The sequence below is a fragment of the Homalodisca vitripennis genome, chromosome X (assembly GCF_021130785.1).
Source record: "Homalodisca vitripennis isolate AUS2020 chromosome X, UT_GWSS_2.1, whole genome shotgun sequence".
NCBI lineage: Eukaryota > Metazoa > Arthropoda > Insecta > Hemiptera > Cicadellidae > Homalodisca > Homalodisca vitripennis.
In genome coordinates, this window is record NC_060215.1 from 139451185 (window position 1) to 139477294 (window position 26110).

Genomic DNA, 26110 nt, shown 5'->3' on the forward strand with positions numbered 1-26110 from the left:
TGGTCCAGAACAATTTATAGGACGGCCTTTCGAGTCTAGTCCGATGCACCAGATAGAATATTAATTGGCCAGAGACAATCTATAGTACGTGATCTGGAGTCTAGTCAGATGCACCAGACACAATTCTTGACTGAAGCGTGCAATTGGCCAGAGACAATCTATAGTACGTGATCTGGAGTCTAGTCAGATGCACCAGACACAATTCTTGACTGAAGCGTGCAATTGGCCAGAGACAATCTATAGTACGTGATCTGGAGTCTAGTCAGATGCACCAGACACAATTCTTGACTGAAGCGTGCAATTGGCCAGAGACAATCTATAGTACGTGATCTGGAGTCTAGTCAGATGCACACGATACAGTTCTTTGACTGAAGCGTGCAATTGTCCAGACAGAATATTTATTGCCTAGAGGCAACCTATAGGACGTAATCTGCAGTCTAGTCAGATGCAACAGACAAAATTCTCGACTGAAGCGTGCAATTGTCCAGAGACAATCTTAGCCTCGCGGCGTGTTGTCTGAATAACAAAAAAAGTATAGGATGTGGTTTTGATTCTGGTCGGAGTACTACACAAAATTCTGAACCGTATCGTATAATTGTCCAGAGGACAATCTGTTCGCGTGCTTTCGAGCTTAGCCAGATCCACGAGACATGATGTGGATTTTGAAAGTACGCATTCCTTTATTTTTCCATATCTGGTAAAATAAAATTGGGAACTTTGTATTCTGAGATGAAGCTTTCCTTTATCGGCTTTCTTTTTATAGGATTATGCCTATAGTGATTTGGTATTGGAATTGTACTTTGGAAAAAACATTTCAACTATTAAATCAATGTCGCGTGGCTATAACTATAGATTTTTCTATCCGCCTGAGGTAGGGGGTCGGAATTTAAGTCTCGAAACTTTATGTTTCTCTTCTTTGTATCATTTTGTATCACAATGGCAAATGTTCGCTCCAATCCTGATTCGTTCAAATTCATAATGTGTAATAATTAAGTAAAGGTGTGATTACAGCGTTATATCAGCTTATTTAATACAATATTTTAGCTGTCTTTAAGGTTTTATTTCCACCTTAGGCTTCTTATTTTAAAGCTAGCTTCATTTAGCACCCCTGTAATGCACCCATGTCCCTTTTTGTAGTTTTATTTATTCTAAGTACCATTTTAATCCCTTAACAATTACACAATAGACTTGAACAATATAAAATACTCCAATCCCTTTTAGGTTGCAAAATTATTTAGATGTCCCTTACATTATAGTAATTTATATGTGTCACTTTCGTAAATTGTAAAAATAAATTGTGAATGGTCCACAAGTTTTTTCATAGTTGAGGTAAACAATAACCACACAATTTCTATATCGGCATATTCTGCAAAAAGTGTTTGAGTGCACTTTATAAATGTATCTTTAACCTGTGATTTTGATTAAGTACAAATATTTTTCTCTAAGAATGATTGTCAAGTACATCTTAAAATCTTTTACAGCCTAAACTGGAATTAGCCTTGTGTTTATGGTCTTCAATAAAATATACTTAATGTAACTAAAACACTAATACCAAATCACAATATTGTACTCCTATCTTATATCTTATATCTTTGTACTCCTATTCCGACATTAGTCCGTGCACTCATGGCATGTACATAAGGACAAATCAAGATCCGATTTGCGTGGTTTAAGTAAAAATACGGACAAATCCGGAGAAAGTCGGGAAAACAAATTGTTCCATGTGTAGTTGTAATTAATGTGGAATGCCGCGACGTTTTTTACAGTTCTTTCCGTGAGTTTCGAACTGTTCTCCATTTCTGGGTACCGTTCTTTAAGATGTCCCGGTTTCTAGCGTCGTAACGGTCCCAAATAATGCCTCCGGGTGGTTGGGTTTAAACTGGGTTGACCCGAGAATTTGACAGCTTTCTCCGCGCTCCTCATCCTCAACCTGAGAGTTGGTAGTCGCCTCCTGGTGTCAACATTCCGTGGGGAGGGGGTCGCAGGGGATGGTTAGGGAATACCAACGTTGCTGTACTCAATTCTAGAAAAGGCATGGGAGATATCATTGATTACGACTTAAGAGATTATTTAATAAATTATATTGTGGTTCAAATATAGACAGATTTCACTAATGGCGCTTAATAGTTTACACAGTGTCCCGTAACTCTCTGGACAAAGGTATACCACGTTATTGCTTAGGTCAAGAAAAACGTATTTCACCATATGAACATGGGTCTTAGATGCTTAGTTTCCAATCTGCATGTCTGTATGGGTTTTTTTAAGAAATAAAATAGTATCTTAAAAACTAATAAGTTTAGTTATACAACATTTGGTTCAAATGCTTATGACAACAAGCCCAATTACCGAAACAATTATCATGAAATTCTCTTTGATATTTTCAAAATGGCCAGCAATTTTTCTCAAGAATTACGTGAATAACAGTTTTTAGAATATATTATCAAAAATGTAATTACCCCCACATTATTAAAATCGAACTATAAATAACTGATTAAAGCAAATTTACTGTGACAAGACATGGCCCATACTGAGGTTCTCAGTGAATAGCCAACAACACAAAACTGAATAAACGGCAGCTCTCAATGTAGGCCACGTCTTGTCACAGTAAATCTGCTCTAAATTAATTGTTTCATTTTCGATTTAAATAATTTTGGTGTCATTAGATTTGTGACAATATCCTCTAAAAACTGTTCAAGTAATGCTTGAGAAAAACTGCTGGCTTTTAAGATATTCAGAGTTTAAAAGTTCTTATGGCCGCCATTTTGAAAATACTAAAGATAATTTCATGATATTTTCAGTAACTGGCCTTGTTATCATAAGCATTTGAGCCAATTTTGGTATAATTTAATTTATTGGTTTTTTAAATATTAGTTTTGTAATAAAAACAAAAAACACATACAGACAGACAGATGGGAAACTAAGCATCGACGACCCACGTTCGTATGGTAAAATATGTTTGTCTTGACCTGAGTAATGACATGGTGTACCTTTTTCCAGAGAGTTACGGTACACCCTGTATAATCAAAAAAATGGTGCAATGAGGGCCTATAGAAGTATCAGCGAAGTGGTGACATAACTTTCACCATAGTACATATAATCTGTCCGAAGAGCCACGGGTTCGAGCCATCACGGAAATTATTGCGCATGCGCACTAATGATTTAAATTCAAATTCAAATTTTCTTTATTACAGTTGGACAATTTTAATAATTGTATTAGTGGCGTTAATAATCAGGTAAAGATAAATAAAATCAATTGTAAAATCAAATCAGTAGTGTAATATTAACATTCGTTCTCCCATATACTCCATAGGTTGACACACAATTTCACAATATCGCAATTTCTCAGCAACAGAGTTGAGTTCAATTTACTGCTACCAGCAGTTCACTCTGAACTTATCAACAGAATAAAGGCTCTCGACACTAGAAGGTATCTTAATCGCGCCTTAAAATGTTTCTTATTTGCCAATCCCTAATGCACTCCGGGAGGTTATTGAATAACTTGACACAAACATAAGATAGAAGTTGCTTGAAAGCAGAAGTTCTTGAGATTGTGTTCTCAGGTTGTCCCTGTCCCAAGTATTGTATCCGTGTACACCACTTCCCTCAGTCTACACACGTGTATATCAGCAATACTAAGCCACTTCCAGAATCTAGAGTCAGGGTGAAAGCAGTGATCTCAAATTCCTAAAGGCATTTCTACTCGACTCTCTGAAATTTAGTTTTACAATTATTCTGACTGCCTTCCGTTGGAGCCATGATTTATGATAGGCTGTGCTCACGATAATACATTAAAAAACAATAATCTTGCCTAATCGAAGTCCCGGAGGGATTACAGACCTTTACCACTAATACCGCTGGCCGTAGCAACCTTAATCAATGATTAATTAATGATCGTGGCGTACAGAAACTATTTTTCTAAATTTTTAGTACATTGGTATGTTTTGTTAAATCTAATTTTAGTATAGCCGTACACTTTTAAAAGTTAGCTTTACTATTTTATACCTGAATCGTATTTGGGATATCCATTTTCATCATTGTGTTATAAAAACTCAGATAGATTAAATAAAAGTAACCGAATTTAATAAGAATTATTAAAATTGATTAATGGACATTGTGAACACAGTGGACAATAGACTAGGCAGCCCAACTCCTAGGGCTGTGTGTGTGCGTGTGTGTGTGTGTGTGTGTGTGTGTGTGTGTGTGTGTGTCGCGCGCGCGTACGAGAAAAGCTATGGAACACTACGTAATCCATCAGGGCTTCAGAGGTTACCTCTCTTCTGGTAGAGTATAGATTGGGTACTCCATGGTATCCAGTTGATGTTTGACAGGGGTTGCAAGGGTCAGGTGCGGCAGTAGTAAAGGTCTAGCTAAATACCCTCAGAGCCCAAGCCCACGATTCTCCGGACAGAAAATAGTACACTTATCATCCCGAGGATCTGCTAACGTACTTCTAGTATCGGTTCTTATAGATATTGCGTCCTCAAAGACTGTATCATACTTGCGATAGAGGACCTCTATTCTTAGGTCAAACATTTTTTTGTTTATTGTTCCATTTATATAATGCAAATCATTAAGAAGTACTTACATGGGCTTTTCAGACCTCCCTGTTACAAAAAATGCCTTTATGAAAGTATAATGTGTAGTTTAAGGACGATAAAATAACAATGCCTTTAAAAGAGCTTGTATAATCTTGATTAGATTGCAAAAATGTTTGTACAGTACTTAAAACCATGAAATAAATAAGAATGTATACCAATAGCATATAGTAAAACCTTAGTTAAGAGCAATAAAATCTTACCCTAGAATCTTCTATGATTCTCAAGGTTCAAAAAGCTCTCAAAGCCGTTGTGGTACTTGGCTTGTTAGTAACACCTTCCCAGTGACTTTTCTCTGAAGTTTCTATTTCGATAAAATAAATTAAAAAACATGCTATCTTTAGTTCCTGTATGACGAACAACTCTTTCGTATTGGGCCCTCAACTTTGATATCAATAACGTTTATTCCAGAATCTTGATTAAAACTTCATATAATCTTGATTTATATTTTATATTCAATTATTTATTTACAATTTTAATGGATCCTAATTTGTAGCACTAAGCTATCCATGTTGTAAGGCCTTTTTAAGGATCTATTTAAAAATGGTATTCACAAGTCCATTTATTTTTCACAAATATTTGTCGAAATTAACAAATTAAGATATTCACAAATTAGTTCCAAATGCACATCAATATCATGTCATCTTATAGGCTAACTATTTTCACAATATACGTTATTAAATAACTGCAGATAATATAATCGGTAATGTTCCTCGGCGTGATATTTTTTTATTTCGTATCACTTTACTGTGAATGGGTTATATTCCAGAAGTACAGGAATCACTGTTAATTTTAATGAGCATTACCTCAATTTTTAGTCAGATTGCTTTAGACATAGCTTTATGTACACCTTAATGGATGAAGGTTTTTCTAACTCCAAGTTCCGCTATTCTATAATTCATATGCCGATACCTCTAAGGTCCACCACACGGCCATGTTCAATTACATTCCTAACGGTCCAAGCCTCCGGGAATGTTGCCGCGTTCTCGAAAGCGGCCTTCACTTTAGTCGCCATCTAGTAGTGAAGAACACAATAAGTACAATGGGCAAAATCCAGATATAACTCACATTCGTTAAACATTTCACCACAAATAACTTTTACATGGACAAATAATTACAGAACACTATCTTCTCAATGAAAATATCTTGATACATGAGGTTTATAAGATAGGCTTACTACCTGAATCAAGTCAATTAAAATGTCTCCCTCTGTAACATTCAGGAGTCTGACATGTTATCAATTTACTTATCACAGTGTCAGAGCGATATCTGAGTAGTATAATCAAATCGGTGCTTTCTCCGAATAAAATATAAATTCTTAGATAACAAAATGATAAGATAACAAAACGTGATATTGAGGTTGCTGTAGCTGGTCTCCAGGCCTTTATAAAGGTATTGTTTTGTCCACAAAATTCCGCTTATACTTTATTTTATTACTATATCGCTTATATATAAAGTGATATTACTACCGTTGTAAGGTCGTACTTGCCTTATAGAGTTTATGTACGTAAAGTACATGTTCATCATTATAGAAACTCGCTGTATACAAATGTTTTATTTCCACTGAGATAATGTGATAGTTATAGTTATCATTTAAAGTATACTTTTCAGCTATTTAGGGGAAAGACAATTGTTTCATTTTTATGCTTTGGTTCTTTATTAGGAAGCTAAATTATCAAATCTCTACTAATGTCCATAATACTTTCACCACCGATAGCCAATTAAATTCTCAACAAAAGAACAGTGATGGTGATAGTCATATTACTCCAAAACGTAGATCGTACGCATTCCCTGTTTAGAGTATTTACTCCAAATACAGCATTTAAACTTTTGTTATAATTTTGAGTAAGGTACTTCGTACATATGTTTAATACATCATAAAATACAATTCTTTGATAGATGGGAAATATTGAGGCTAATTTAGAACGTTCTTAATTATAGTTGGCCTTATAATGTTGCATATGTTCTAGTGATTGAAAAAGTATTGTACTAAAGTTTCAAATTTGTGTACTTATGCGGCATTGGATGACTAAATTTAATTTATTGACAGATAATACGCATGTATTATACATCAGCAACAGCAAGAAAGACTCAAAGACGTACAATAAAAATAATTTGATAGATTTCGAAATTTCTTCGTTTAGGTATTAATCTACCTTCAATAGGGAATATTGTGTATAAATGATTTTTACTCAGAGACCCATACATAGATACAGCAAAATTGCCTGTAAATCATCCAGTGGTTGCCAAATGTAGTCAGAATACAATTGAACCACTCGATTTCCATATTCATAATTGCACGCAAGTAGGAACTTGCGTCAGACGCAAACTGTACGGTGTTTCGACACAGAGATTCGATTTTTCGATCAGCCCATTGAAAGATGATCGGCCGGCCGAGGAAAGTACACGCCCTAATACGCCCGGACATACGCCCCGTCCATTCTCCTCGCCGCGCCACAGGCCCTCTGCGCTTGCGTCATCCTTGCGCATTGTTTTGAAATTTCTGCGCCGCCCGCCGGCCGGGCGATTCGCGTCGCCCCGTAATCCAGACCCACACGCTCGATTGAGGTGGCCTGTGCCGTTGTCGATAGTGGCCCATAATCGGTTACCTCACTGGAGAAATCTACCAGAATATCACTCTTACGAGAGGAAATAAGTATCGATGTTATATGTTAATCAATTAATTCGAGATTGTTACAATTTACCGAATACAATAAAGAAATATCAAAACACCGTTTTTACATGGGAACTTATGAGCAATCGATAATTAATTATAAAGCAATCAAGATGGTTTATACAATTACGATAGGCATATGGACAAACTGTTAGCATTTGGCATTTCGGATGGTCTTGCAGAATATACGTTAAAAAGCAAATTAAAATTTGGATTCAGGAAATCGAAAGGTATACACTGCGTTTGAAGTGGTTTGCTAAAAACTATTCAAACAACTCTTTTTCTGCAATCTCACGTCATCATAACGTGCCATCGTGTAGCTATGTAGAAAATGAGCTACGGGTTCAGTAGTTTTGTGTTTTTACATTCCTCGTATATCGCATCTGTCATTCTGATTGCAAAAGGAATCTGGAGGTTTATCGGACTGACTGATATGACTGACTGAATATATTTGGAGTCCTTATCCAAGTGAATGACTACTAAAGTGTAGTTGTATTATTATGACTAAATATTTTCTTAACTAAATAAATACCTCAGTTATTAAGTTCGTACTTTGTTCGCATAACCTAAAAATCTGATCTCAAAATAATACAGTCCTTAAGTCAAGTTAGTCATATTAGCAACTACCATATTACCCACCTACATTTACCTTAATGTGATTACATTTACTAAACGTTTCTATCATTACATTTAATCGTGATATTTTGCAGTGCGAATTATAACTTAGGCTGGATTCAGGATAGTTTCCATTTTACAACATCAAATAAATTGTATATGCATTAAAACATTAATTGTGCTATTTATATGTTTCAATAACATGAAACAATTATATCCTGCCACCCTTCTTTTAGAAGGTTGAGGTAAACAAGGTTTCATAGAAACCACCAAGATACTAATCTAGGTCAGTGGATGTGTTTGTTGTTTTGCAGTGGAGGTTTCCAAGAACATCTTCCAGTAGAGATAACGTCTTGAGACGAAAGATCTGTCAACAGATTATCCTGTCTCCTGACGATATCACATATAATCTCAAGAAAGATTCTTCGGTATCAGGCTTTTATCGGGGAAGTCGGAGTGTTTGGGATCAGAAATATTTAGAAAATGTTGAAAAAGTACTTTTACTCCGACTGTTGCAATGATTTGTTCTTCTGATTTTAAATTATACTTTACTTTTGCAACATATGAAATTGACTATACCTAGTACACGTCGGAGTACGAATATAGAGCGACAGACATTTATACGTTAATTTTTAAATCCCCCGGCAAACACAATTTTGAGAAATTTTGTCAGCCTACTGAGCGATAGGAATGAACGAATATTAGCCAAATTCCAAGGCTGGACATCAACCATCATAGAACTAATCATTGTCTATGTAGAAATTAAATTTCGTACAAAATTGTAAGTCTACAGATGAACATTCACATTTTTGTTTATTAAATTGGGTTTCTTATCAGTGTTTAAATAAATAAAGGTTAGATAACAAGTTACCGTAGGATGATGGTTAGGCTTTATGTGTTAATAAGTCACTAAAACCATAAAATGGATTAACATGTTGGCTTTAAAAACAATTACTGAACTATAAGTGCGCAGTACAAAGATAAAATATATTTTTATTCACAAAGATAAAAGTTTACAAACATATAAAAATCCTTTGATCTTTACTTATAATATCAGTAATAAAATTATTAATTCCACCCATTTATTTTATTAATTCCAAAAGATTCTGTGTACGATTCAACTATTTAAGGTCTTTTTTATACTAATCATTATTCTTTAAAAATTACTAAAAATATCTAGTCAGATTATCTTAAGGCATTGTTTCTGCAGCTCAATTCTAAAATTTTCAATTTTACAACAACCATTTCTGTTATTACTATGTAAAATGAAATTAAATTGCTACATAACAAAAAAAAACTACATAACACGTTAGGTCACTTGTTTCCAAACATAACAATAAACATGTAATAAATGTTTTGTAATTATTATTGTCAAAAGTATTCTTTTCATACGGTAGCAAACAGAGAATATAAGTATATTTTAATCTCCTGTTATAAGTTAAGTTACAAGAGTTAGGCAACGAAAGAGAGTCTAGATCGTTTCACAAAGAGGTCAAAAAGTAGTTTAGGTGTTTCTAAGTATATGCAGAAACTTCTTATGACCATAGTTTTTTAGATCAGTACGAGAATTTCTTGTGGTTAACTTGATATATCATTGAACCAGAGTATAGAATTCTGTTGTTTGGAATTGTTTGTTGAGTTTGAAAGAAACGTAGGACTCGTGTTCACTGGAAAATTTTTTCTTGTGACCCCTAGGAAATGCTCCTGAGAATTGAACTCTCTACTCAAGGAACATAACGCAGATAAACATTTCTATTCTTCGTACGTTCTCAATCAAGCAACTGCTTTGAAAAAATGTACTATATTTCTGGCAGTTTGTTTGACGTTACGTTAGAATTTGTTCACCTGTGTTATTTGAAATAGAATGCGTGTAGTGATGGGGGGGAGGTTGAGAATCCTAATCATTTATAAATTAAGCAGATGACAGTTTGCCTTTACCTGATTTATATTTAGTCTTATAAATATCTTCTACGTATGAGATCGAGAAGAAATCTGAAGCGTACTAATTCCCTGAATTCCTGTAATAGGAAATTTTTAAATATGTGGTACATAACCCTGACACATAATCCAATAAACCCCTCATGATGGAGTGTTATGGTAATTATTTAGAGGAGATTCCCAACATTAATTTATTTTCTGATTTGAAAAGTCTTATCCTGTCCAACCCTTGGGTTTTTGAAACACCTTTGAGATACAAACTGTAGTTGCATAGCAAGACTTTGTGAGTGTTCTGTTATACACGTGTGTGATATTCGTAACCGGCCAGGTATTTCCTAGGGCTCAGTATTGATTTCGGAATGAGGACGGAAGCAAAAGTAGGGGCAGCGGTATAGCGGATACCTCGGGTCTACCGTTTTAGTAACGGCTAGTCGGTCCGGTGTGAGTGTGGCAGGGCGTGAAAGCGGGCAGGGCCGACCAGCTGAGGCCGTCGTCTTCGTCGTTAGCCTAACCTGACTGGCCTCGGCTCACGGTGTTCCTCGCGCCGCATCGCATCGCTTCACTGCCGGCCGTCGTGGCCACGCCGCGCCCGCATCGCTTCCTCCTTCAGTGTCACTCGCGAGTATCCAGAAGAAATGAATGATTGTGGCCACGCCGCGCGCCGCATCGCTTCCTCCTTCAGTGTCACTCGCGAGTATCCAGAAGAAATGAATGATCGTGGCCACGCCGCGCACCACATCGCTTCCTCTTTCAGTGTCACTCGCGAGTATCCAGAAGAAATGAATGATCGTGGCCACGCCGCGCACCACATCGCTTCCTCTTTCAGTGTCACTCGCGAGTATCCAGAAGAAATGAATGATCGTGGCCACGCCTCGCGCACCACATCGCTTCCTCTTTCAGTGTCACTCGCGAGTATCCAGAAGAAATGAATGATCGTGGCCACGCCGCGCACCACATCGCTTCCTCTTTCAGTGTCACTCGCGAGTATCCAGAAGGAATGATCGTGGTCACGACGGTGCAATTGGCTTCAGTTGGATTATATTAAAAAAAAAAAAAAAAAAAAAATGTTTGTCACGGTTTTTCAAGATGCCTTTCGTGGAGACAGGAAATATAATAAAGATTTTATTATGCCACGAGAATTTAAAATCTTGAAATCAGGCTGACAGATTATGATATTAGAACAGTTGAAGATTATGATATTCATTTTTCCTATATACTAATAATCTTTATTGCGTAGAGACAATTAACAGTCCCATGGCATACGTCAACATAAAAACGTACAATTCTTGTTATATATCATAACCAGGTGTTTTCATGTTGATAATGTAAAAATTTCACGTGTTTTTTATCGTAGCGGCTCATAATGAACTCACCAATAGAGTAAAACGCCTTGTCTACCAAGAACTGTTTCAGACGAGCTTTGAATATTGTTTGCTCATTGAGTTGTTTGATATCATCATTGACTAGTCTCACACCAGTTTGAGCCGGCAAGTGTTCAAAAAGTGTCGTTCTGTGTTGTTCGACTAGATAGTTGTTCCTGCCTCTTGTTCTGTACTGGTGGATACCCATTGCCCTGTACCGATTCACATTTATGTCGACAGAACAGGACAACCTCAAAAAATATACCATACAAGAGGGTAAAGTTAGTAATCCCTAAAGGCTTCTTTGTACGACACTCTAGGGATAAATTTCACTATAATTCTTTTTGACTGATTTTTTTTAAGATTGAAAAACTCTTTTGAGTTTGTATTTGGAAGAACTGTCCCATAATATGTAACCGTAAAACTGATGTGGATGTTTCACGCTGTAATAGGCCATTTTGTCATGCATCCTTAGCACACGATTGTGCTAGGTTACGCAGGACATAGATGCCTGAGGCAACCTTAGAGCTTTCAATATGGTGGTATCATGTCAGCCCTTGATCAAGATATTTCAAGGAACTTATTGGATTCCGTTTCTTCGTTAAGAACGTCGTCTACCATTACCGCGGATAGAAGTTCTTGCTCTCGTTTCTGGCGAAGGTAAAATTCATGACTTTTGATTTGGAACTAGAAAGATGACTGAGAGGAATGTTCTTAAATTATATTTTATTGCAAAAATGTAACTTTTCTTAAGTAAAAAAATCATAATCATACTGTACAAATGTTATAATTGTATCTACAGCCCGTTTTCACTGGGATAAAAACCCCAATTTTGGGACTAGAAAATTGAGCTAAATAATTGAAATGCCTATAATGTCTATATTCCTCGTGGAATGAAAATGCTTTCAATCTTTCCTGCCTACAAGAAAGTTATTTTTAGGAACGTGACTCTGAAATCACTTAGCCTAAACAATTACATCTCGCAAGTTTTTTGTTTCTTGAAAGTTATTTATAATCAATAAGCTTATCTCCTATGAAGTGGGTAAGAATTACTTTCGCTTTAAAATAACCCTTCTATTACTGACGGAATCCTTGAACCAAATTGAAAACCTTTTGATTCTTTTATCTTGGATGAATTGCCACCACTGTAAGTTCAGACTTTGCAATGGTAGTGTTGTTCCCTCCTCAACCATACATTTTATTTCACTAGTTCGAAAATCCACGACTCCGTCTTTATATAGTGTATTTAATTTTTGTATATCTCTCGCTTGTATTCTATAATGTTTTGGATGGAATTCATTCACTTCTAAAGAATTACTTTTATTAAGAGACTCCTTAAAAAGGAATCTGAATCACACGACCACTCTTCTTTGGATTTGCAATGCGATTTCTCCTCTTAATTGCCGCTCATTCTTCTTTTCGTATAATTATCTCCGTATAAACCCAGCAGGGATCACTTCTGGCAGGTTTATACCTACCAGTTGATCCCACCACTGGGCACAGCAAAAACCGATGTGCCACTTCAATCTGGGCAACCTTATGGATGTCCAGTAGCGGCACATCACTAACCGCAAATGTTGAGATTCTGGGGTTCATGGGCAATTCGATAGGTTTAGTCTACTGTGGAAGATGACTGTTGGAGTTGGTGGGGTTTGTTCCCTTACCTCAGAGGTTCTTGTTAACCTCAACAAGGGTGTGCCACCCCCTGCCTACTTTGACTGGAGAGGCTGGTTCAGAGCTGGCCTCCCCTTCTTCCGGGATGACTTTGAGATGTAGTGCCCTAATTCTTCTTCATGGATCTCGATAGGAGGCGGCCCCTACTCCCTAACCTTACCCATCCTGAATATGCTCCGTCACTTTTCCGGAAGCAGCGCAATGGTTCTTACAGGACTAAGTGCAATTTATAAGCTTCTTGTCCTAAGAGAACAAAAAAAATCTCCGTATAAACCATCAATCATGGAGTATACTAAGATCACCAACTCTTAGCGCTCTGAACGCTTGGTGCTCCGTAAATTTGGGGGCTGGCTCCCAACTCTTAGCGCTCTGAACGCTTGGTGCTTAGTACATTTAGGGGCTGGCTCCCAACTCTTAGCGCTCTGAAAGCTTGGTGCCTAGTACTTTTGGGGCTGGCTCCCAACTCTTAGCGCTCTGAACGCTTGGTGCTCCGTAATTTAGGGGCTGGCTCCCAACTCTTAGCGCTCTGAAAGCTTGGTGCCTAGTACTTTTGGGGCTGGCTCCCAACTCTTAGCGCTCAGAACGCTTGGTGCTTAGTACGACTTTTGGTTGCCATCCAAGACTATTTTAGTTTATAAGTGTCACTCGTGTCAAACAAGACAGTCATATTTTTTTTATTCCCGTTTGGCATTTCCACAAGGAATACAATCCGTAAAACAACCGACAAGTAACGACAAACGTATCGACAACAATGACAACTTGTTTTGACAGGTAGAAAGGCGAGAACACTTGACACGTACTATGAATTTGTAAAACTAGGCCACGTTCGTAATTAATTACCTTTGTGTCGAGTCTAAACCTGTTGCAAAATTCGAACCGGACCGAGAGAGCGGTTCCTTTGTAAAACATTGAGGACAAACGTAGTCAAGAGCCGCGGAGTCGTTACTCGCCGCGTGCCATTATATTTGCAAATGGCGCAGACGACAGAGAGCGTAAAGGATTGCGACTCAAGTGTCGGACTACAGAAGTGCAGAAGTGGGGAAACGAGGACACAGAGACAGAGGGCATGTGGAGAGAAAGTGTCTTGACTGTTTCAGACACAAACAGCTTTCCCGTTCACTGGCTCGACCCCGACACGACGCGGGGTTCTATTCTTCAACTGCTAATTATTGATTTAATAGGTCTACTAATAGTATGTTATGTTACCTACTAATAACAGTTAAACTGTGTTTGCAGAAAAGGTCATTCTGGGAGGAATTCGTACGCTGTAACACTTAATTGTTTGTTTAAGTTCATTGTTGATGATAGATGGTTTTAAAGGGATGTATTAGATCGCATTAAAACCAAATGTTATGTTTTTTTTTTAATTAATATGTGACCTCTTCTTGAGGTGTCAATCTTTCTCAAATGATGAATAAAGAACTATGTCACTACACGGAAGTCATCCAAGGTCAATTGCTTCTGCTCTCTCAGTGCCATGGTTTCTGATCCCTTAACTTTTTTGTGTAATCTTTAAAGACAGTAAAAATTTGTTATAACTTCAAATATTTGAAAATTATCTTCTAGGTGGTATATGACAGATGTTATTTTGAGGCATTTTTGAAAGCTAAGTATGAACGTTCCACCAAAAAAACGGTTTAGTACTACACGTATGAAGCTACATCACTTGCTTACGTCAGTACATATATTTTGAAGTACCGTCAGTAGCACTTCCAGTTTAAGAGACCCTTCAGCTGTATCATTAAGAATATTTTCTTCTTTACTAAAAATTGTTGTTCTAAGTGCCTTCGCAGACGACGATAGGTTATATAGGCCGACAGTATTTAATCTGTAGTGGTATATCAGAATCCACGAATAGCATCACCAGATATCACCACCGCAGAGCGATTGTATTTTTGTATTAATTGTGATGGTGACGAACTTATTCCAAATAGAATATGGATTGATCTTTTCATTTCGTAGACGTTGTGATATCGATCGTGTAAGCACGTTGATGGATTGCACTATTGTAACAATATGGACGTTATAAAACTAATTTTCAAATAGAATATGAATTGATCTTTTTCGTGTAACAGAGGGTTGTGCCATCGATCGTCTGGCCATGTTTTCTGATTGCACTATTGTAACAATATTAACGATAAACAATCGACTGGAAATAGAATATGGATTGATATTTTCATTTCGTAGACGTTGTGATATCGATCGTGTAAGCACGTTGATGGATTGCACTATTGTAACAATATGGACGTTATAAAACTAATTTTCAAATAGAATATGAATTGATCTTTTTCGTGCAACAGACGTTGTGTCATCGATCGCCTGACCATGTTTTTGATTGCACTATTGTAACAATATTAACGATAGATAGACAATCGATTGGAAATAGAATATGGATTGACCTTTTCGTGCAACAGACGTTGTGTCATCGATCGTCTGACCATGTTTTTTTGATTGCACTATTGTAACAATATTAACGATAGATAGACAATCGATTGGAAATAGAATATGGATTGACCTTTTCGTGTAACAGACGTTGTGTCATCGATCGCCTGACCATGTTTTTGATTGCACTATTGTAACAATATTAACGATAGACAATCGACTGGAAATAGAATATGGATTGACCTTTTCGTGTAACAGACGTTGTGTCATCGATCGCCTGACCATGTTTTTGATTGCACTATTGTAACAATATTAACGATAGACAATCGACTGGAAATAGAATATGGATTGACCTTTTCGCGTAACAGACGTTGTGTCATCGATCGCCTGACCATGTTTTTGATTGCACTATTGTAACAATATTAACGATAGACAATCGACTGGAAATAGAATATGGATTATTGACCTTTTGTGTAACAGAAGTTGTGTCATCGATCGCCTGACCATGTTTTTGATTGCACTATTGTAACAATATTAACGATAGACAATCGACTGGAAATAGAATATGGATTGATATTTTTGTTTAGCAGACATTATGCAAACGGCTCGTTTTACCATGTTGCTGGATTATGGTATTGTATCAATCGGAATAGTAGATACAGTTCGGAAATAGAGATGAATGGATCTTTCATGTCTAGCAAGCTTTGAATAATTTGTCGTGTTTGGACTGCTACAAGAATTAACAGCAACATCTGTATCTTTTTTTTCGAACACCAATTTATAATAACTATTATGTTTTATAATTCTATAAATAACGACAAAAATCAATGGAAAGTATGTCATCACTGACGATTTATATTGAGGCTGACGTGGTTATGCCACTCGGTTTACTCATTCCACACACTATTTCGAGTCTGAGTTTGTCATCTTTGCCACTATCGTCTATCTTACACAAGAGACAGTTTTCTGCGCTGCGGAGAGGATTGATTTTGGATCTTGTTGCTGCCCACCCATTAGTGGCTTTTGGCACAGTGAAGGTTTGAAGGTTTTCTGTACTGTTGTAGCAGTTGTGGACCCACCAGGAAAACAAACGAAGTTAGTGCCTAGCAAGTCCTATAACCGAAGTAAATGTAGGTCGAACTCAAAATGTTTTAAGTAATCGTTCCAAAAACTGTGTTCCATCTCAAATGTATTATATTGTATACGTGATAATACTAGTGGAGGCAGAACTGTAAATCACAGAATCTTGATATTTTTGGAAACGTACTTTCTTATTTTTTTAAATATTTTTTTGCATTTAAACAATTTCTGAAATTGTATTGCAATCGTCAACTTTAACACATTGTGTAAAAAAACCATGTACACGTTTCAATCAGTCAGACATACATTTTAAACATTCATACAGGCACATCCATTCCGACATCAGATCCAGCTGTTGAATTGTGATTTTTAAATTTCGATTTTTAAATTTCCCAGTGGCTCATCATGAATTCTTGAACAGAGTAAAACGCTTTAGACACCAGATGGAGCTTGAGACGAGTTTTAAATTGATTTGTTTTGTCTGAATTTTTCACACTTTCAGAGAGCCTGTTGATTAGTCTGACACCGACTTGTTGCGGGAGGTGTTGAGACAACGTCAGTCTGTGTTGCTGGGTTCTGAAGTTGTCCCTGCCTCTGGTTTCATATTGGTGAACTTCCCTGCCACGAACCAAGACACACTTGGAGAAGCAGTACATGAACACCTCAGAAATATAGAGGCAGGGTAAAGTCAGCAATTCCAACTCCCTGAAAGATTCCTTGCACGACTCTCAAAAGTTTGCATTGTTGTGTACAAGTTTATCCTAGGGGAATCAAAATTGTTTATCACAAACTCGTAATATGACATAATGTCAGATATTGCTCCGCAATGCTCCTAGTATGCAGAACAGCTACAATGTATACTTCGCGCCGCGCCGTTCTCGTCTTGCTCTGGAAATTAACAACGTGATGCCTCATCGCTCGCAAATCACGCGCGCAGAGGTTATTACAATTTTATGTCTTTCGTACGTGACTTCTGACAGGCTATTGCGATTTTACGATGTTGCGTCTCGCAGTTCATATAGGCTTTCAACCGCTATTACGCGTATCATTTGGACACGGCTTTTGTTCAAGTTACTTCTCCGTAATTTTCTAAACACAGATACTGCACGAATACCGTTGCCTGTCTACATCCACATCATTAAAGGGGTTTTATGGTTATACGTAGATCGTGCAGCTGCAAGGCTACACTCGCTGGGTAGGTACACTGCACTGGGAAGACCCGGGTTCAAATCTGTCGCGTCGGCGAGCACTAGTATCAATCATGTTTATTTCTGAACAAATGCAACACATACAATACACATAGAATATATATATCTAATCATTGTTCACAACGTAATAAATGATACAATAAAATGTATTAAAAGGAACGAGCTTATTAGAAATAGGAATTACGTACTATTTACATAGATCTTTCCTTTAATGTTATTACGTTTTTAATGAAATGAATTTGACTATCAAAAATTATAGTACAGCAATAATAACTCCCGATTCTCTGTTATGTGATTGTTTGGCCCATTTGAGAGTAATTTTTTGTGTACCCTGAATTGTAACATTCTTTGTTATAAATAATACTACTTACTACCGTAAACTCAACGGCTTCAAGTTGTTTTTAGCATTGTTCTGATAGTTGTAAAGCAGCTGTATTGCCTAACTGCTCGCTTAGAGGGAGTGAGTTAATTCATTGCTTTTTTCATAATGCGCGGGTAGAAAATATTTTAGAATTGCTTTCTCCTTATGGATCGTTCACTCAAAATATGAGATACTATTATTGAACACGTGTTTGCCATTAAATAAGGTAATGAATTGACGTGGTACATGGCTATTATAGCTAATGTTCTTAAGAAAACCCCAAACCAGGAGTATCAAATTAGTTTACAGTAGACAGAAAAGAAACCTTTGGCCTCTTGCACAAATGTATAATATATTCAGAATTAGAAATATCACAGGTTCCAATCCTCCCTGAACCGATTTTGTCCACTGTATGAGTAGATATATCACAGGTTCCAATCCTCCCTGAACAGGTGCTGTCCACTGTATGAGTAGATATCACAGGTTCCAATCCTCCCTGAACCGGTGCTGTCCACTGTATGAGTAGATATATCACAGGTTCCAATCCTCCCTGAACAGGTGCTGTCCACTGTATGATAGATCACACAGGTTCCCAATCCCCCCTGAACGATGCTGTCCACTGTATGAGTAGATATATCGCAAGGTTCCAATCCTCCCTGAACAGGATTTTGTCCACTGTATGATATCACAAGCTCCAATCCTCCCTGAACCGATGCTGTCCACTGTATGATATCACAAGTCCCAATCCTCCCTGAACCGATGCTGTCCACTGTATGATTAGATATATCGCAAGGTCCAATCCTCCCTGAACCGATTTTGTCCACTGTATGATATCACAAGCTCCAATCCTCCCTGAACAGGTGCTGTCCACTGTATGATATCACAAGTCCCAATCCTCACTGAACCGATGCTGTCCACTGTATGAGTAGATATATCGCAAGGTCCAATCCTCCCTGAACCGATTTTGTCCACTGTATGATTGATATCACAAGTCCCAATCCTCCCTGAACCGATGCTGTCCACTGTATGAGTAGATATATCGCAAGTTCCAATCCTCCCTGAACACGATTTTGTCCACTGCATATGATATCACAAGCTCCAATCCTCCCTGAACCGATTTTGTCCACTGTATGATATCACAGGTTCCAATCACCCCCTGAACCGGTACTGTCCACTTTATGAATAGATATATCACAGGTTCCAATCCTCCCCGAACTGGTTCTGTCCGCTATAAAAATACTACATCCACTTCTTACTGTATATAATTTATTCTTAGCTCTGCTTGTTAAAGTCCCGCTATTTTAAGCATCATAGTCAAAAATAAAGTCTGTCTATGCTATTTAACACAAAAACGCAATAGTTAATTAATTATATAGGGATATTCTATGGGTCAATTTTGGTGCAATTTAATCTAAAAAGACATTGACAGTAGAAAGATGAATTGACCTGCTTCTGCTTGCTGGCTGGTCCTGGATTTTGAGGCCATCCTCATCGAAATAGGGCACCCCAACCCAAAATTAACGAATGGCAACACCTTATTTGAGATACGTAATTAGAAATTCCAAAAAACTACGAGTTTTTGCTAAAAACTGGCATTTTTTGAGTTAGATAATACCAGACATTTTAATTTCATCTATTGAAAAATATTTTACTCCTTTCTTCAAAATAAGAGAGAGGCGAAATAAAAGAGGAGAACACTCCTACCCATGCAAGCATGTTTAAGACAAAGCTAAGAAACAAATCCCCATGAAGGATATTTGTCACAACCAAAGACACCAACACTTTATTGACACTTGAGTATTCTTTATTGAGGTTGTACTATTTTTCTCATGAACTTCTTACAGTAATAAGCATTTTCCACTCGCGAATTGGATTTTCTGCTAAAAAGAATTAATTGAATTTTGTACTATGGTGAAATGAAATTCTGTCTGTAATGTGTGGAACACAAATAAAGGTACGAGTATAAAGTCATAAGATATATATTTTTAGTTCTCTTTCCATTGACACAGACATATCACAAAAGGGAGATTTGCCATTTGAATTGGAAGCGCGTCCTCCAAAATACGAATACAACATAATTGTTACCATCTCCTTAATTCTGAAAGTTTACTATATGCATCATTTCAAATTAGCTGAAGGAGGTCCGATCGTTTATCTGTTTATACTGCCAATACTGTTGATCAGAAGACGGAAAAGTGATCAAGGCCAATATTACACTATCCACCCTGTGATGCGGCCTTTTGGTTGATCAACACATATAAAAAAATTCTAGTTAAGTAATTGTCCTCTACTTTATTTTACGGTTTGATCGTGGATGGAAGTAGTACATGCTAGCAGGGGAGTGGATTCGCGAGTTTTGCTGATGGGACAATCTTTTTGCCCATAATATTATCAGCCCAGAAAACGAGTCAATTTGCAATGCATAAGCGCACATCCTAGTGTTTCTGAAATCAATAGATTAATATTCCTAGTAATGAAATAAATCGGAAGCAATGGTAGTTTTGATGGACGTAGAACTATACTTTCCACACAAATCACAATTTTTAGTTTAACACATTTAGTACCAACCGTCAGACTCTTCAATAAAACGTATATCAACGTCAACTTACCATATGAAGACGCTTCGAACTACTTGCAAACTTAACTTTTTTATTGACAATAGTTTTGTTTCTTCCCATCACGTCCGTGACATCGGTTTCCCCCTCAACATTAAGACTATTCAAAACTGCATCGAAGGATATAAATGATATTTTATGGTTAAAATCCAATAACATTTTTCTAAACAATTATTGCCAAAATTGGTATTATATTTAGTAAAAGCTATTATTTTCCGAGCACAAAAGCTGTATACTCACTCTTTTGTTTTGTTTGTTTCAGAAGAGTGATGGCTGAACGATGAAGACGGCTCCCGGCCCTTGAAAGCATTGTCAAAAGTGTTAGTGAAAAGTGCTTATTGTGCTATATTGTTATAATAATACACTGATTAATTATTGTTAATATGATATTATAATACATTTTAATACTTTATTTGACAATTGTTATTGTTATAATTTGTGGATTGTAGTGGTTTAAAAATGTATATGCAATTTTTTTACCTATGGAATTAGGTGTGAATGAATGAAACTTTTACAACGATAATATAAGTATAAGAACACTAAGACTAAACGTTAAAGTTGGAGAAGTATTACTTAGATCCAATAAGTTCACTCTAGATGCATATTATTTATATCTATGAAATATAATATTTATTTCGATTCAACGATGTTACATATAGATATTTGCAACTTACGAGCTTTTGGGTTTAATCGTAATTCTTTATGTACAGGAATAATACAGTGAAGAGTTAAGTTTTTTATTATGCTCATTATACTTAATATAGTTTAGTAAATATAAGCAATCGTTATAAATACAATGCTAATTACAACGTTAGACTCATATAATTTGTACATTTTATGTTGTTTTAATTTTAAATAGTTAGTAAATAATAAGGGCTAAGCTGTTATAGCTAATTGTTTATAGAGTTGTCGTGTTAATATGTTATCAATATCAGTTTGTGATACTTGTTTTGTTTTATAGAGATTAATTATTTTTAACCAAGAGTTTGAACATGGTATATAAGTGACTAAAATATATGCATCGAATAATACTGTTAAATATGTTCGATAAACAAGGTAGTAGCCTATGTAGCAATTTGACAGTCGGCTGTGCAGTAGAATGTGTGCAGTAGGTTCACGCATGCGTACTACACGTAAGTGGGGCATGTTGTTGTGGGCAAGCGCAGTAACTGAGTGGACATCTGCGCATGCGTGTTGCACATTATGGATGCGAACAGTGGTGTTGTCTACACTGAAAGCGTAAGCCTTATCAAAACCGATCACTGTGCTTGAAAAGCGCACATTATGCCTGGTGTATGACTCGCTGTTTAGGTTTTGTGCAAATACATTTCATCACCTCATGTCTGTTTAGAATATTTAACGAGTTAATGTAATTCTTGAATTTTACTAGGCAATTTTAAATTCAAGGCTTAACCCTAAAAGATGTCCCAAAATTGTTTTCACACTACATTGCTTTATTATTCCTTTCATATATGGAAAGAGTAACTTGAAGTAACAGGTGCAAAATACTACAAAGTAGATTTAATGTTAATGTATTTTCCACTTCCACAGTTTTAAAATGTATACTTCTCGTTGATACCAGAGGAGAAGAAACAAAACCTGTTGCTGTTACTTTAAATTCTCATTTCCCCCCAATAAGTACTGTACAAATTAATATTCATACGTTTTGAGTGTTCATGGTCGAGCTGTAGACGCTTTGTATTCTGCGTTTGAGCTAAAGAAGAGAAAGTACGAGTTATTAGTATGTCAATGAAAACTTTTGCGGTTTAGTGAACATTTCAGAGAAGTTTAGAATTAACATTCAAATAACTGTATTTAGGAAGGGGGTTGTTTGTGATTTTTACTGAAATATGACCTTCTAGATTCAAAAGGTCATTAATTTCATACAATCAAGATAAAAGTGTTTGTAGACATCGTTATATTGACTTTCTCGTGCTCTTTTGTTACTGGAAAAATAAGCAACGGAACTTTCAAATGAGGTTTATCTTTATGAATGGGTTCTAAATTCCCTCCGTTTTGAGAATAATGCAAATTGATAAATAAAATGATATTGAACACAACAATATTTTATTTCATTGTTATTATTTAAAAAGTTAAGAATAGAAGGGTGTACTACTTCATTTATACCCTGTACCTATACAACAATTTTAGCAATTTCTATCATGCAGACTCTAAATTATGAAAAACAACTAACCAAACAAATAAGGGTTCATTAAAATTTACGCTTTGCTCATATCATTGCGAGTAACTCTATTAGGCATTGGAGTCTCAAGTTGTCCAAAGCCTCAAGAGTCCTGAGGAGTCTCTGGGGTTCTTGAGATAGCGGAGGAACTATAAATTTAGATGGCTGTTGCATGGCTCATAAAAGTGCTTTAATTGCCTAAATATCCCTGCCATTTGGATTTTCAATGGTATTGCAACAATATTTTAAATCCCTTTAGATTAAAGGTGTGTTTATATCTGCTAGTATTTAGTATTTGAGTTGAAAATGTTTGTTTAGTTTTCTGATATAGGTAAATCATAGATTTTGTGATTTAATAAGCTTGCTCATGTGTTACAATTAATTGTAAATACGTTTTCAGTGTAGATATTATTATTAAAACAAAGGGTTAAATCCTACAGTGACAATTAACGTTTCCAAGGCACATCATTATGACTTCACACGTTTCTATCAGCAGCAAATTCTGTAAATCATTAACTCTCTTTTTCACTCCTATCGCTTTTGTTCTTCCAAGAAGAAAAGAACCTTTCTTGAGCTCACTGAGTAAACTTTCTACAAAGGACTGTTCGGAATAGAGCAGCCACCGTCTAGTCTATCTGCCCAGGCCAAAGTGTCGCTTGTTCACGCGAGGTGCTAGTGTAGGATCTGTACCATATTTCTCGTTGCTCAACCGAGTAATGTACCTACTCCTACTCGTACCATTATCTAGTTGTAAGTGTAAGCTGTCGAGTGCCATCGTTCCCTGGTTCTGCGTCCCAGTGAGTGCGCAAGTGTCGGGTTCCCAGAATCAAGAAGAAGAGCATTTGTACATAGAGAAGCGGTCATGTTCATTTCAACTTTTGTACTCTACAGAAGCGACCAACTGAGGGTGTGGGGTTTTAGGGTTCTCTTGAAAATCTGCCTTCTGACAGCCGTATCGGAGCACAAACCGCTTATGTGGTTATAATAAATGTTACTATATCCGTTATACAGTCTGTTAGTCTGACTGTGCGTTGTCATCTAGCTACTGAAGAACGTCAAATTTTAATATTTTTCGGCCGAAGTGAAGCCGATTTCCACCACCAACCCTTCTACTCACACCCACACCATATATAATATTCATAAAATATATGTAATATGTTTATAGCGTGTATAGCCTAGATATTATAACAAAATAAGTGACATATTACTTCTGTTATAATAACCAATAAATATATGTTTAAAATTGTATATGGTATTGTTTTATTTCTGTTGTCAACAATTCTGTTCTCTGACTAGTATTTTCATTTTAACAAACTGTTGGTAACTTTCACAAGTAGGTTCTAACAGAATTTAAGTACATTGTAATCATTTATGGGAGCAAAGAGCATAGTATTAAAATAACCACAAGCCCATTAATTTCATTGTATATGTGGACAAATAACGAAATATATTTTTATCATAAGATATATCTAAAAGCTTTGGAGGCAAAAAACTTGGCAATTTTTTTATATAAGTCACCTGTTGCTTTACTAAAAGTGTTGACATAGCAACTTCACCAATTCTCTTTCCCTCCATTTGTGATGCATAAATTGAAAATTCACATATATAAATCAAGGATTTTCTCTTAAATGTGAGCCTTCATGTTTATTTATATCCGGCATATTTGGTGTAAAATGTCAAATTTTAGAATTAAAAAAAGTTTTAACCTACTTAAACATGAAATAAAAAGCTACAAAGGAAAATCCTGTTACCATTACAAACACGCAAATTTTAAACACAAAGTAATTCGTTAAGTTTTACAATTAGTTTATAAACATATATAATAACAAGTAAATTACATCTACGGTTTAAAGTAACCTCACTGCCAGTAATAAGAATTCCAAGGTATGTATGTTCTTTGCTCAGCCTTCCATCAAAAGAGTAACAAGTAATTAAGAGTAATGACAATATACAAAAATTGGAACAATTCCTTTTTCTGGTGGCCATCTTGGTGTTAGCCACATATAAGCAATGCTAAACACCAAAATCTTTTACGAAAAAAAAAATCATTTTGGAAATGTTCAATTTTCGCCCAAACGATATTTTGGTTTTCTCGGTTTTGTTTTTAACCGTTCAAGAAAAATCTCAGACCTTTTTTATTTCACTGTTAGAATGTCAAAAACTAAATGTTAACAAGAAAAAAAAACGTTTTGATCAGTTTTAAAGTATCTTTAAGACGAGACACCTGTCATTATAGAACCAAAATTGAGGGCGTATCATGTTAGCGGTTTAAAATTGTTTTTATGCGGTAGAGTTCTAGGTCGACATTAAGATTATCAAATCTGTAGGGTTTCACATCCTGTAAAACAAGACCTTGTCTAACATTTGTACAAAAGACATGTCAAAGAAGTATTCCACAAGTAAGCAAGTGACGATGTTGACAGTGTTGAACATTGTTATATTTACGTATATTTAGGATTTATATTTAGGATTTCATAATTTAAGTAACATATAACCTAGAACTTACGATAAGTTGTTATATAATACTTAGATTTTGTTTAATTGTCCTTATATATGCACTGTTTGCATGGTTGACAGTGGCAAAACTGCTAGGTTGATTTTTAAAGCATATTTCGGTTTAAAACTAGTACCAGGTAGTGAAGAATTCGAAAATAATCGAACCGTGTGTCTGCAAATCAATAACCAGGTCTGTCAAAGACGAACCCGCCGGGCAATGACAAGTTCTACCCGAGCCTTCTGGTATCCTCCATTATATAGATTCCCAAGTTATTATGGAAAAGGTGGAGAGGAACAAAAAATGAGAATGGATGTGATTAGCTCTGGACAACCACGAAACTTCCCAGCACTTATTTAATTGTTTGTTTTGTATCGTCCAGTGTATGCCACTGAGTTATATCAATGCAGACATGAATCCCATGAAAGTAATGCTGGAATTAACTTTTTTGTAGGCTACCGGCCTAATCCGCCTAAAATAATGAGGTGAGAAGCAAAGGTATTGTGTTCTTCTATGTGCCATTTGGGTCCCTTTGACCAATTCGAGACGCAATTATATATCAACATAATTGATTGAAATGTCGTATTTGCATTTTAAGAATATGCAAATATTTTTTTTTAATGGTATTAAAATATATTTATTTACAGTTGTACTTATTTGTTACAGACTTTAAAACTACCTTTCTATATAAACAGAGTTATTACTATATTATATTATATGAATGTATTATTATATTTAATATAATAATACAAAACAAGTATAGGCCTAATAATAACAAGTGCTTTATTGATTACATAAAGTATTGTACAAAAATGGGTCATTTAACATAAAGCTTACATAACGAAGTTAATATGTGAGTTAAAAGTATGGATACACTCTGTTTAGTTTTTGATGGATAAAGATGGAGGGATGGACCTGGGGACACCTTTCT

The 26110-nt window shown here is 36.1% G+C and overlaps 1 protein-coding gene across 1 annotated transcript in view; it reads left to right on the top strand.

Annotated features, from left to right (window-relative positions):
* LOC124369912 overlaps window positions 1-23933 on the top strand; it is a 46267-nt gene extending 22334 nt beyond the window's left edge. The window contains exon 2 of the mRNA XM_046828088.1: window positions 20766-23933. The gene's annotated coding sequence lies outside the window, so the exon portion shown is untranslated. The remainder of the gene's footprint in view (window positions 1-20765) is intronic.
* Window positions 23934-26110: the final 2177 nt, after the last annotated feature.